The following is a 14,756-nucleotide window of genomic DNA, read 5'->3' on the forward strand; positions in this document are numbered from 1 at the left end:
TACTGGATTATATGATAATTCCATTTTTAGTTTTTTGAAGAATCACCATGTAATATTCCACAGCAGCTAAACCATTTTGCATTCCCACCAGTAATGCAGAGTTCCAATTTCACCACATCCTTGACAACGACTTAATTTCTCCTTTTTTTTTTTCATCATAGCCTTCCTAACAGGTGTGAAGTGATATCAGTGTTTTTGATTGGCATTGTTCTAATAGCTAGTGATGTTGAGCATCTTCTTCATGTGCTTATCAACCATTTGTATGTCTTCTTTGGAGAAAAGTCTAATACATCTTTTGCCCATCTTTCAGCTCGAGTTGTAGAAGTTCTTTATGTATTTTGGATATCAATTGCTTAGCAGACATATGACTTTTAAATATTCTCTCCCATTCTGTGGGTTGCCTTTCACTTTGTTGATAGTACCCTTTGATGTACAAAAGTTTCAAATTTTGATGAAATTCAACTTTTTTTTTCTTTTGTTGCCTGTGCTTTTAGTATCATGTCTAAGAAATCACTGCCAGATCCAATCACATAAAGCTTTTATTCTATGCTTTCTTCCATTTTATAATTTTGGCTCTTACCTTTATGTCTTTGGTACATTTGAATTGATTTTTGTGCATGATGTAAGGTAAAGATCCAACTTCATTCTTTTGTAGGAAGACAGCCAGTCTCTCCAGCACCACTTGCAAAGAGACTGTTCTCTCTCCATGATTGTCTTAGAGCCCCTTGTTGAAGATCATTTTTCCATAAATGTGAGAGTTTATTTCCAAGCTCTCCTGTTACTATTTGTCTCAAATCTGTCTTTATGCCAGTACCACATTGTTTTGGTTACTGTAGCTTTGTACTTTTTTTGAAATAAAGAAGTGTGAGTCTTCCCACTTTGTTCTTTTTTTTCCTTTTTTTTTTTTTTTAATAGTTATTCAGAGTCCCTTAAGATTCTATATGAATGTTAGGATGGATTTTCCTGCAAGACTTTGTTATAGACAGAATCTTCAGATCACATTTGGATAGTATTGACATCTTAATAATATTAAGTATTCCAATCTAAGAACACAGAGATGTCTTTCCATTTATTTATCCCATATCCTTTTCTAATTTTTAACTATTACATCAAATTTTCTTTTCTTTATAAAAATCTACTTTTCTAAAATCTAAGGAACTGGTCTGACTATATCCCAAATTCTCACACTTTCCCTCCACATTCTTATCACTCCTACATTAGGGATCAGTTATTTCTTAAGATTTTCTGATATAGTGTTGGCAAGTCAAGTTAAGAATTTTCAGCTGGGCAGGATAGCACACATCTGTAATCCCAACAGCTTGGGAGGCTGAGGCAGGAGGATTGCAAATTCAAAGTAACCCTAAGAAAGTCAACCAGACCCTGTCTCTAAATGAAATATAAAAAGGGACTGGGGATGTGGTTAAGTGGTTGAATGCCCCTGGTTCAATCTCCAGTACCAAAACAAAAAAACAAAGAGAGAGAGAGAGAGGGAGAGAGAGAGGGAGAGAGAGAGGGAGAGAGAGAGAGAGAGAGAGAGAGAGAGAGGGAGAGAGAGAGAGAGAGAGAGAGAGAGAAAGGAAGGAAGGAAGGAAGGAAGGAAGGAAGGAAGGAAGGAAGGAAGGAAGATAGAAGGAAGGAAGGAAGAAAAGAATTTACCAGAGGACTTTTCAGATGAGTAAGCCCCCAGCAGAGATGCTAACAAAGAGACTTTGAAATTAAGTGAGATATTGAACTTGCTGACTTATAAACTTTTCTCCAACTCCAAGATTCCGAGCTGTCTTTTCTTCCTCTTACAGCATGGGTCACAAGCATTTCTGGTAATGTGTAATAAATAAAAGTAAATGGTTTAGGCGTTGCTGCAGTGTAGTCTCTGATACAACAGTGTAACTACCTGTATGTTGCAAAAAGTCACAGATGGGCTGGGCTTGTAGCTCAGTGGTAGAGTGCTTGCCTTGCACATGTGAGGAACTGGGTTCAATTCTCAGCACCCCATAAAAATAAGTAAGTGAAATAAAGGTATTGTGCCCATTTACAACTAAGAATGTTTTTTGAAAAACAGCCACAGAACCATAAAAAGAAATACTGATACATTTTATAGGATAAGCCTTGAAAACATTATGCTCAGTGAAACAAGGCAGACATAAAAGAATGCATATTTAATGATTCTATTTATATGAAATGTTCATGCAAATCTATAAGGACAGAAAGTAGATTGGTGCCTTCTACAGGCTGAGTGGGGGGAGAGAGTTTTTAGTGGCGTTTCTGTCTCCAGGGCTTTCCGTTCCTGCACCATTACGTGTCATGTCTTCCTCATGATTCCAGCACACCGTGATGCTGGCATCGCTGGCCCTCTTTGCACATTTCTCTGGTTTCTGCCTGGAGCAGCAGTTCAAGGCCTGTTTGATCTCGTCTCTTCAGGGGAGCTGGGCAGAAGTCACAGACCTCCTCTTCCTTCCGGCAGGGCTATCAGGTCTTTATAGGCTAATCCGGCAGAAGGCAGGTTAAAAACTGGTGTGTGGTTTGCAACCACACAGGGGGGATTTTTTGGCTTCCTCAATTTTCTGTGTTTATTAATTTGGTTCTCTTTCTGGAATAACCAGTGCTAAGCAATCTGTTCTTTTCCAAATGTAATTCTGATGTTACTGTCTTTTTAGAGGTATTTCATTTTGCAGCTGTAGCTTGGCTGTATGCCTCCTCTGTTTCACACTTTAGTTGAAAGTCTTCCTGCTCAGGTTAGAAAGTCAGAATGGAAACACATTCATCTTAGCCTTAATGAGGAGCAGGCGGTCCCTTGCTAGCGTTCCTTTTGACTTTCTAAGATACAGTACAGAAATCAAAATTCTGACCTTTGACACTATTCGATTTACTGCTTATTTCCAATCTTTGTTTCTTGGTATTTTCTCTTAAACATTTATTTTTCAATAGTTAATAGCTACTTGAGGTACAAAATACAAAAGTTATTCAGTGAAAAGTGTGCCTCTCATTCTTATCTCCAAATTCTTAGTCCCTGTCCATAATCCCCAGAGTCTCTCTGTGTGTTCAAAACCAGGCGCAAAAGCCCAGGCACAGTGGCGCATGCCTATAATCCCAGCAGCTTTGGAGGCTGAGGCTGATCACAAGTTCAAAGCCAGCCTCAGCAACTGTGAGACCCTAAGCAACTCAGAGAGACCCTGTCTCTAAATAAAATTTTAAAAAAGGGCTGGGAATGTAGCTCAGTGGTTAGGTGCCCCGGATCCAATCTTGGGTACCAAACAAACAAAAAAATGCACACATATATTCTTAGAACAAACAAGGAAAATCACACATGGTGATGTTGTTCTGCACCTTGTTTTTCTTTCTTATCTATGTCAGAGATAGTTCCGATCAGTAAAATGGAGTGTCCTCTCTCTCTGTCTCTTTCTCTCTCTCTCTCTCATCCTCTCCTCAAGTCTAGTGCCGTAACACCACCAAAACCTCTCCTCATGGACATGTAGGTTGTTCCTGATCTTTCAGTCTTTTTGTGTACATGAACAAATTGTTAACCACATAAAAAGAGGTGAAAGCAGCTCCTGTGTACTCACTTCAAGGTCACCACCAATTCTGCGAGATTTTATCAGACCGTAAGACATGTCCCATACACATCAGTTGGTGAGTGCTGAATGGCTGTTGGCAGGCTTTCTGTCAGATCTTGGAGACATGCCCGGGGAAACTGCAGCTCCCGTTGAGGGCTGCCAGGTCCACATATGGCTGATCCTGAATCCCCTTTTCTATGTCCCCCTCTCCTTTTTCTCCTCTCTTTCTCCATGCTATAGATGATAAAATGCCAAAATAAATGACAGGAACAAAAAATACATATGAATTTGGAGGGAGGAGGTCAATGTAAGCTGTAGAATAAACAATATGTATGTTTTGAAGTTAATATTTGGGCAGGGCCAGGCCGGCGTTAACGTAAAGGAGGAGCTGGGGACTTAAACAAGGAAAACAGAAAAGGCAAAGAGAGAAGGACAACAGCACAAACCTCAACTAGTGTGAGAAAGTCAGAGCCTGGGACAAATGTCTCATGCTGAGGAACTGTGGTATAGGAGGAAGACAGGTAAGGTGGAATCTGATAGTGGAGGCTTATATTTGCTCTTGGAGAGTCAAAATAAGTCTTCTTATCTGGTACAGTACAGTGAGTTTCCCCAACTCGTTCTTCTTCAGGAGTATCTGAAGTTATTATCAATCCTTTCTTCTTCCTTATATAATTTAGAACCATCTTTTTAAGATTTTTTTGGGGATCGCACTTGTAACAGCATTGGTTCTATAGACCAATTTAAGAGGACATGATGTCTTTATATTTATTTGGGGGCTTGTGATTGAACTCAGGACCTCAAGCATCGATGTCTTACACTTTTAATTTTTTTCTAACAATAAATATAGTATATCTCTTCATTTACTTGGGTATTCTATAGCATCTCTCAATAAAGTTTATTTTCTCTTACAGGTTTTACTCAACAAATACTAACTGAGCTTCTATTCTGCACCAAGCTTTGTGCTAAGTGTTTGGGATGTGGATGAATTAGTGAGACACAGGGTGGTGCATGCCTGTAATCCCAGCAACTTGGGAGGCTGAGGCAGGGGATCACAAGTTTGAGGCGAGACTTGGCAATTTAGTGAAACCCTATCAAAACAAAAAATAAAAGGATGAGGGATGCAGTTCAGTGGTAGAGCACCCCTGGGTTCAGTCCTCAGCACCACAAAAATAACATAAGAAAGACACAGTGCACTTGTCCTAAGGAAGCTGACTGCCTAGAAAGGAAGACGGTCAATTAAAATTACACCTACAATCCAGCGTGACCAGAGTTATCAGATAGGAAGCTCCCAAAGGTTGTTGAAACTCATGGCAGAGGCAAACTTGGGGAGCATGGGTACAAACCAGGTGTCCAAAAAGGCTTCCCAGAGTAAAGGACTTTCACCCTCATTTCCCACTATTCCCCCATTGTGACTTTCTATTCTGTAATTCTTTCTACATCTTAACTTTCCTTCAAGATCCATGTTAAGTTTCTTCCCAGGTCTCAAACCCACAGGGGGCATCTCCTTCTTAATTCTGATAAGAATACTAATGTGGCACTGAGTCTATGCTAGCTCCAATAGATGTATGTGAGTATACACATGTACATGCACATGCAGATTAGGTTAAATCATACAAAAATCACTGAATATTTAACCATTTTAAACCTGCAAAAATGGCAACTCCATATGGCTGGACCATATGACTTGAAAACTTTGCCTAGAGCTTTTCTATATAAATCCGCATATAAACTTACAGTTTAGCTTAAAGAAATAAACTTAGAGGCAGCCCACAACTGCTCTGTCATATATCCTCTAGTCACAAGTGTAAATTTTCATTTACATATTTTACATCTGATCACACATACATGTATAGACCCACAAAATGACGAACTCATTCACAAATGTCCTCGCATATCATACAGCCCACATGCACACCCAAAACCAACAGAAGCAGATGTATACAGGCTGTTTCACACACGTTCATCATAACACACTGGTCTACACAGATACCCACACATACGCTTGCATGAACACATTCATGCCCAGATATATTCAGAATAATCTGAAACATCACAAAACCAGACACATGTACACCCTTGGGGCAGAATTTCACCAACCCACTTACCTGTCAACCTAAAAAATCAAATAACAAGGTGTAAAACTGTGTTTCAAATAAGATTCAGTAGGCTCTGAGCAAGGTCTGAAGCACTCCGAGTTGATTGTTTATGCTTTAATATATGGATTCCGTAATGTTCACAGTGGCTACTCAAAGAACTTTTAGGTTTATGCCTTCAGTAAGGTTCCACTTTAGAGCTGGGGTTACCATCAAGTGACCTCTGGTTAGCATCCCTGATCCAGAAAAGGCCTTTTTCCTTTTCTTTTAAAATTTTTATTGGTGAATTATAATTACCTAAGAGTAGGTAGGCTTCATTTTGACATATTTGGTCTCTTTCATTATCCTCTACCTTCCTTTCCCTCCTCTCCTCCCTCCCCTGATTCCATCTTCTACTTTACTAGTGTCCCTTTTATTTTCATGAGATTCTTTTTTCTCCTTTACCTCTCAAGCTTCCACATATGAAAGAAAACATAACAACTCTTGACTTTCTGAGTCTGGCTTATTTCACTTTGCATTATGATCTCCAGTTACATTCATTTTCCTACAAATGACAATTTTTGTTTGCCTTTATGGCTGAATAAAATTCCACTGTGTATATGGGCCACATTTTCTTTATCCATGCATCTACTGACAGACTTCTAGACTGGTTTCAAAACTTGACTGATATAAACAGGGGTACGCATGTATTGCTTTAGTAGGTTGACTTTAATTCTTTTGGATAAATATTAAAGAGCCTTCGGAGGAAGACTGATTTCCATCATGGTATACTAATTTACAATCCCACCAACAGTTTATAAGTGTTCCTTTTCCCTTACATCCAGACTAGCCTTTATTATTATTTGTATTCTTGATAATTGCTGTTCTAAGTGGAGATGAAATCTCAGTTGCATTTCCTTGATTGCTAAAAATGTTGAACATTTTTTAATGTGTTTATTGGCCATTTGTATTTATTCTTTTGAGAAATGTCTATTTAGTTCATTTGTCCATTTAAATTGGGGTTTTTTTTCAGCATTGTGTTTTGAGTTCTTTGTATGTTCGGGTTATTAATCCTCTGTCAGAAGAGTAGCTGACAAAGATTTCTTCCCCCATTCTGTAGGTTCTCTCTTCACACTCCTCTTTCCTTGCCGTACAGAGCTTTTTAATTTGATGCCATCCCAAATTCTTGGTTTTATTTCCTGAGCTCTAGAGTCTTACTGAGGAAGTCAATATGGAGGGTTTTTTGTTTGTTTGTTTGTTTGTTTCCATGTCAGATCCCTGCCAGGCCAACTTTCCTGCTGGGTTGAATTAAATGGAAACCACTAACAGGAAGGTGGGCTGGAACCAGTTGTGGGATGTAAAAGTTGACAAGCAATAGTTGGCAGAGTGTCATAGGTGGACAGTCACATCAGCAGGGAACTGGCTGCAGCTGAGCATCTGTTCCTTTATCACATGGGCTGTCCTCCCAGGCTCCAATCCTTTCTCCCTTGTGTCCTCATTGCATCCTCTGTCCATGGAAACTACATGGACACCAAGATCTGTCACAGGAACAGCTAGAGAAACTCTGAGCAGGGAAAACTATCAGGCCAAGTCTGCTTCTTTCTCTCTTAGGCTCCTTGTGAAAATAAGGTAGGAATTGTTTTGTCAACTTTTTTATATTGAAGTGTGTGACATGCTGTAGGACGGTTCACAATCATTAGTGTGCAGCCCACTAAAGTTTTACAAAGTGAATATACCCAAGTAACCCCACTCAGATCAAGATACAGAACATGACCTGCGCCCACATCCCCCTTCATCCTTGGTCCCAAAGATAACAAGTATCCTGACTCCTCATACCGTGGTCCAGCTTAATTTGGTTTGAACATTATATATTTGGACACATACAATAGAAATTCTTTTGTGTCTAGCTTCTTTGATTCAATGTTATATTTCTGAGATTCATAGCAGTAGTATAGTGTGTGTAGCAAAAGTAAGAATTCCATTGTAAGAATACTGGTTGAACACTTCTTCTAAAAATCCAAAATTCTCCAAGACCTAAATTTTGTTGGGCACTGACATGATGCCACAAGTAGAAAATTTAATGCCATGAAACTTTGTTTCAAGTACAAAATGATTAAAAATATTGCATAAAATTACCTTCAGATTATGTATACAAATTATATGTGAAACATAAATGAATTTTCTGTTTAGATTAATGTCTCATTATGTATGTACAAATTCCTAAATCAAAAAGTCTAAAATCCAAAATACTTCTGGCCCCAACCATTTCAGACAAAGATTACTCAACCTGTATATTACCGTTTGTCCATTCTGTCACTGTTGGAGAAAATGGATTGTTTCCGGTTTTTCACCATTACTCAAAGTGCTGTTACAAGCACTTCTGCACAGTGTATATATCTGATAAAGAATATAAAGAATGGGGGTTGGTACTGTAGCTCAGTAGCTCAGTGGTAGAGTGCTTGCCTAGCACGTGTGTGGCACTCGGTTCAATCCTTAGCACCAAATAAAAATAAATAAATAAAGGTATTGCGTCCATCTACAACTAAACACACACACACACACACACACACACACGCACACACACGCACACATATAAAAAGAGTCTGGCGTGATGGTTTAATGGTGCACGCCTGTAATCCCAGTGACTTGGGAGGCTGAGGCAGGAGGATTGAGAGTTCAAAGTCAGCCTCAGTAAAAGCAAGATGCTAAGCAACTCAGTGAGACACTGCCTCTAAATAAAATACAAAAAGGACTGGGAATGTGACTCAGTGGTTGAATGCCCCTGAGTTCAATCCTCAGTACTCCCTACACACACACACACAAAAGTAAAGAACATATATCTAGGATATATAAATATTTTTTGCAAATCAATAACAAAAAAAAATAAAACATTGAACAAGATAACTGAAAGTATTTCGTGTAAGAGGAAATGATCTTTAAAATATGAAAAGACAATCACATTAGTCATCAGGGAAATTTGAATAATAATTTAGAGATAAATGTATAAGGAAGGCCAAAATGAGAGACTGACAAAATTGAGGATCGATGAGAATTTGGAACAACCAGGACTCTCATTCTCTGTTCATTGGAGTGTAGATTGATAAAAATCACTCTGGAAAACTATTCGGCAGTATCTACCAAAGCTGGACACACATATGCCCTATAACAGAGCAATCCAATGCCTAGGTGTCTACCCCATGGAAATGTGAATATAAGTAATTTTGAGGGATCTCAACTGCAAAATGTGAAGGTTGCATCAAACTATTAATGTGCATAACTAATTACCCACAGAAAAATCATTTAAAATCTTTCAATTATCTATTATAATCAACACAGTTCTCAAATTTGTATAGTTAGCTAAAACTTTTGTCAATATCTGTGCCAGATCTTTACCTATATTGTCAAAAGAGCCGAAAAAAACAGAGCTCCATGGCATAGCTCTTAAAGATTCCCCTCCTTTTTACTTCTTTTTCTAATTTTCATTAGGCAATTGGGTACCATTAACTGCAAGTGAACATGTTGGTAGAAGCACTGGTTTGTGCACAGACAAGAGTGTCCATGGGGCAACAGACTATTATGACTGGAGCACATGGAGATCTAAAGAACAGTGATTTTTAGGAAGAGGAAATTATGTAAAAGGCCATGAGATAACAATGAACTTGGAATTCAAAGAATGGAAGAAAGATGGCATTTGAACTCTTCTAATAATGCCCCTCGAGGAATACATGCCTTGCTCTAAGCTCAAATACCCTGATGCAGTTAATGGCAATTTGTCCCTGTTGTTATTACTATTGCTTGTTGTAAGGAAATCCCACGGAACCACACCGGACACGGGAAATCACATAAGGGAGTTTATTAAGCAAACAGAGTGTCTCCCTGCAGGGAAAGAGAGAAAATGAGAGGAAAAGAGAAAGGAAAGAGAAAGGGCGCGCTAGAGAGAATGGAAAGCCAGGAGGATAGAGAAAAGCGAGGAGGACAGACAGAAGGAAGGGAAAAGATGGCGGGGAAGCTATAGTAAACAGTTGAATTCCACCAGGCTAACAGGGGACCAATATTGGAGAAGGATACTTGCAAGCTGACTGATGAACCAATAGCTAGCTAGGATGTTCACAGATTGACAAGTGGTTGGGAGGCGGGGAAAATGGCTGCACCGGAAAGGTCAGGCGGAGTAGCTTTATACATTACACTTGTCATGCATTCCTTAATGCTGGATTACACTTCTTGTTGGCATCCTTGTTTAATTGCCTTGGCACTTTCAAGATGGTTCAACCCCATGGTTGGCAAGGTGGTACTGCTTATCATGTGGGAGCTCAGTTTCGATTGTGGGTTTGGGTGGGAAGCTCCAGCTCCTCTTTACATGTCCCTTTCCATGACCTGCTGGGACTTCCTTTACAGTTTGGTGGCTGGGTTCCAAAAGTGATATTCCGAGAGAACCAGAAGGAATTGCATTGCCTTTTATGACCCCATGGTGGAGATGACATAATGTCATTTACACTATAGTCATAAGACCACCCAGATTCAAAGAAGAGGGAATAGATTCTCCATCTCTCAACAAGTGTCAGTCTCATAAGAATGTCATGCAGGAAGACATGCTATGTGAAATAAACCAGCAAGAAAAGGATAAATGTAGGATTCCACTCATATGAGGTGCCTAGAGTAGTCAAATTCATAGAGACAGAAGTAGAATGATATTTGCCAGAGGACTGGGAGAGGGGAGAATGAGGAGATGGTGTTAAATGGTGTTATGGTTTGGATCTTGAATGTACCCTAAAACCTCATGTGTTGAAGACTTGGCCCCCCAATGCAGTAATCTTCATAGGTGGGCCTTTTGGGAAGTGATTGGATCATGAGGGATCCAACCTCATCAACGGATTAGCCATTTCAGGGATTGAGTGGACTACTGGGAGGAGGTGGAAACTGTAGGCAGGTGGGACATGGTTGGAAGATACAGGTCATTGGGGGACTGCCCTTGGGGGCTATATATTGTCCCTAGCCCCCATTGCTTTCTGGCTGCCATGAACTGAGAAGCTTTCCACTGCCACATCCTTCCACCATGTTGTTCTGCCTCACCTCCTTCCCAGAACAAAGAATGAACCATGGGACTGAACCTCTGAAACCAAATTAGGAATGGGGTTAGTGAACTTCTAAATGAGATCCATGAGAGATCTTTCACCTTTCCACCATGTAAGGATATAGCTGGAAGTTTCCATCTATGATGAACAGCCCTCACCAGACACCAAATCTGCCAGTGCCTTGATCTTGGACTTCTCAGCCTTTGTATGAACTAAATCTCTGTTGTTTGTAAGTTACAAAAAAAGTGAAAATGGTAAATGTTAAACTTTGCTACAATAAAAAAAATAAAGGTCATGTTGGAGGAGATATTGTTACAACCATCTTTGGAAAAACACACTACTACATACTCCTTGGGTGGTTAGTAGTAAGATGCATACATAGATGTCTAGATGGAAGCATAATAGCCATGCCCTTTGATATGGTGCAGTGCATACTAAATACACAAATCCTATACACTAATAAGACCAAAGGTGCTAGTCAGAATCAGTACAGGTAGGCACCTGTATTGCCGAGGAGAAACTCATCCCTGTGCGAGCTACTTCTGAGATTTTTACTCCCTTCCACCATCAGCCAGATTTTTAGGCAAGTACTCTGTACTTCTGTCTGACTTCTAGTACTTTTTAGAATCCCTGGGTAGTTGTTTGCATTTTTTCCAGAGTTTATAGCTGTCAGTGGTAAAGTTGGTTTAAAGGAGCTTACACTGCCACTCTGGAAGAAGATCTCAAGAAACTGAATTGTAGTAAAAACTTTCCCCCACACAAAAAAATACTAGGTTAACAAGGAATTCTTGTTAACTTTTCATTTTTCCACCGCTGTATAACAAATCACCACAAAGTTAATATCTTCAAAACCCAGACATATAATACCTTGCAGTTCTGTAGGTCAGAAGTTCAGGCATGGAGTAGCTGGGTTCTCTAAATCAGAAAGCTTGCCAGGCAATTAGTCAAGGTATGAGACAGTCATGTTCTCATCTGGATCTCCTTGCAAGCTCATTTAGGTTTTTGGCAGGATTGAGTCACTTGGAGTTGTAAAACTGAGGTGCCTATTTTCTTGCTAGATGTTTACCCACCCATAGCCACAGCCTTCCATCCACAGAACCTCTGTCATACTGGATGCTTCTCACTCTTTTAATCTCTCTTGTTGTGCTGGGGATGTTGCTCAGTCCTACAGTACATGCTTGGCTTGCCTGAGGCCCTGGTTCCAAACCCCAGCACCAGAGAGAAAAACTTAAAATCTCCTTTGTCATCCTATCAAGTTCCATCCTATTTAAGGACCCACCTGCTTATTTCAGAACCTTGGATAATCCCTTTCAAAAACAACTGATTTGGGACCTTAATTGCACTTACATAATCCCTTCATAGCAGCACCTAAATTCGTGTTTGATTAATAAACTGGAAGAATCATGTACATATCAGGGGTCAGGAATCTGGAAGCCAGCTTAGAATTCTGCTTGCCATAGGTGCCAGTGGAATTGTTAGGTTTGTATTTAAGAGGTTTATCTTTTAAAGACACATAATCAAATGCATATGGTTATAGATATTTGCCTCAAAATACTCTGGGGAATGATGAGTATAGATAAATCAAGATTGGCCATCCATTGATATTGCTGAAGCCAGGAAATGAGCACATGGAATGTTCACTACATTATTCTCTCTATTTCTGCAAATGTATGAATTTTGTCACACAAATTATTCCAGAGCATAGAAAATTAAACAAAACTTCCAAATGTTTTTTATGAAGCAAATATAACATTAATATTTAAAGTAGGCAACAGTAGCATAAAAATCACTTAACAGCATCATATTATTTAAGAATATTATTTAATTACAATATTACTCAAGAATATGGATGCAAAAATTCTCAATGTTATCTTACAGATATATAACAAAAGTAAATAAACATTTACCTTTAGCCTAATAATTCCACATTTTAGACATTTACCTTGAAGACACATTTATAATAATATGAAAATACATAAATACCCATAAAACATTCTCATAATGGATGGAACTAGAGGCCATCATATTAAGTGAAATAAGTCAACCATTTTCATGGTTGTAAAAAACATGGGGTCTGGGGTTATCTACACAGTCTATACTATGTAGCTGTGAAAAAGAATGAGTATGACCTTTGCACATACTAGTGAACTGAAAAAAAAATCATTCCTAGATATACATACATACATATGAAAGAATTTTTTCAGTACATTTTTCACACACACACAAGGATTACAAGACTCCCTCTAGAATGTATTATTAAGTACAAAAGCAAAGTTTAGAAGTACACACACACACACACACACACACACACACCTTTTTGTGAAAGAAAGGAGAAATAAGGAATTATATGTATGATTGCTTACTTTGAAAAAGAAACATTGGGAGGAAAAAGCCAGAGTCTAATGTAATTGGTTGCCCATAGGAGGTAGGTGGGAAGGGGAAGAGGATTCAAAGTGACACTTTTCTGAGTGTACCGATTTGTGTCTTTTTAACTTTGAAACTATGTTAACATTTTACATACTCAAAAAATAATAAAGTCAACAATAATGAGGTGGGGAAAAAAAACTAAAGCACAACAGAAACAAACTGAATTGTATTTCAAATAAAACCATAACCACACTGAAGGAAAGAAAAAAGGACTAACCCAACTAACATAGGAACACAACGCTTATTGGAAACTATGAGGCAAACTGTATTGGCCGATTTTGGACAAAATGATTTCTTTAAACAAATATTGAATTCTAGTTCAAAAGGTTTTAACTTTTGAAAAGGTTATGGGTTAGTAATTCTGAAGTTACTTCTTATGTACTGTAGGACTGAGAAAGTGAGTAAATATACTGAGGATAACAGTGAACTTCCTTCACTGATGAAGAAGGAAGTTAAACTTATGGAAAGGGGAAAGACTGGAACGAATCCTCTTTGCTGAAACCCATTTGGATTATCAGCATGAACTGCAGTTTAATATGCAGATTTAGATGTACGTATGTACATATGTATGTATTTTTTTTCAGTCAAAACAAAACCAAACACATGCTGGTACCAATGAGCACCTGGATCTAAATGCTATTCTCCACGAAAAGGATCCAAGGGCAGCTGGGCTTGTTGTTGTTCCAGAACCCAAGAAAAATACTCAAAAAATGGTGGAGGCATATCAAAAGGGACATAGGAGGGCCAGGCATGTAGTTCTGTGGTGAAGTGTTTGCCTAGCATGCTTGGAGGCCCTGGATTCAATCCCCAGCTTAAAAAAAAAAAAAAATCAGGAACTAATTTAAGCATAAAACAAAATAATAATAACAGAATATTCATGCAGTAAAATAAGCACAAATGAGGCCACACTGGTGTAAATAAATGAATGAATAAGAAAAAAAAGCTCAGGGCTGGGGATGTGGCTCAGTGGTAGAGCGCATGCCTCATACGAGTGAGGCACTGAGTTTGATCCGTATCAACACATAAAAAAATAAACAAAAGTTATTTTAAAAAAAGAAAGAAAAGCTCTCCTTTATGTAGAAAAGTAATGAATAGAATGAAAGTAATAAGTGGATTAGAAGTGGGTTAGTGGAGTTAGAAAACCACCATTTTGATTCCATCATGGTATGATCTCCTCAACAATTGGATTTTAAACATTTGTGGGTGAGAGTTCAATGAAGAAAGGATAGTTATGAAATTTTGAAGCATCTCATTACAAGTTACTTATTATACAGGGAATAAAGTCACTTTAGTGTGGATTAACCTCATGAACACCACCTTAACCTACTAATTAAACATTAATAAATGGGACAAACAGCATCACAATTTTTTTTTGATAATCTGTCTCAAAAAGGACATAACACTTTTCCGTGGCATTCCAGGCAAATGTAACTGAATTTAATTACAGGAACACACCAAATAAACACAAATTGCAGGATGTGCTAAAAATAAATGTGATTTTGAAAGACAAATAGAAGCTGAGGAATCACTCCAGATTAAAAAAGACTAAAAGTATATGACAACAAAATGATCATAGATAAGACCCTGGAGTAAAACACTGCTATACATTTGGGGGACAATTGATGAAATTTGTA

The sequence above is a fragment of the Sciurus carolinensis genome, chromosome 13 (assembly GCF_902686445.1).
Source record: "Sciurus carolinensis chromosome 13, mSciCar1.2, whole genome shotgun sequence".
NCBI classification, from domain to species: domain Eukaryota; kingdom Metazoa; phylum Chordata; class Mammalia; order Rodentia; family Sciuridae; genus Sciurus; species Sciurus carolinensis.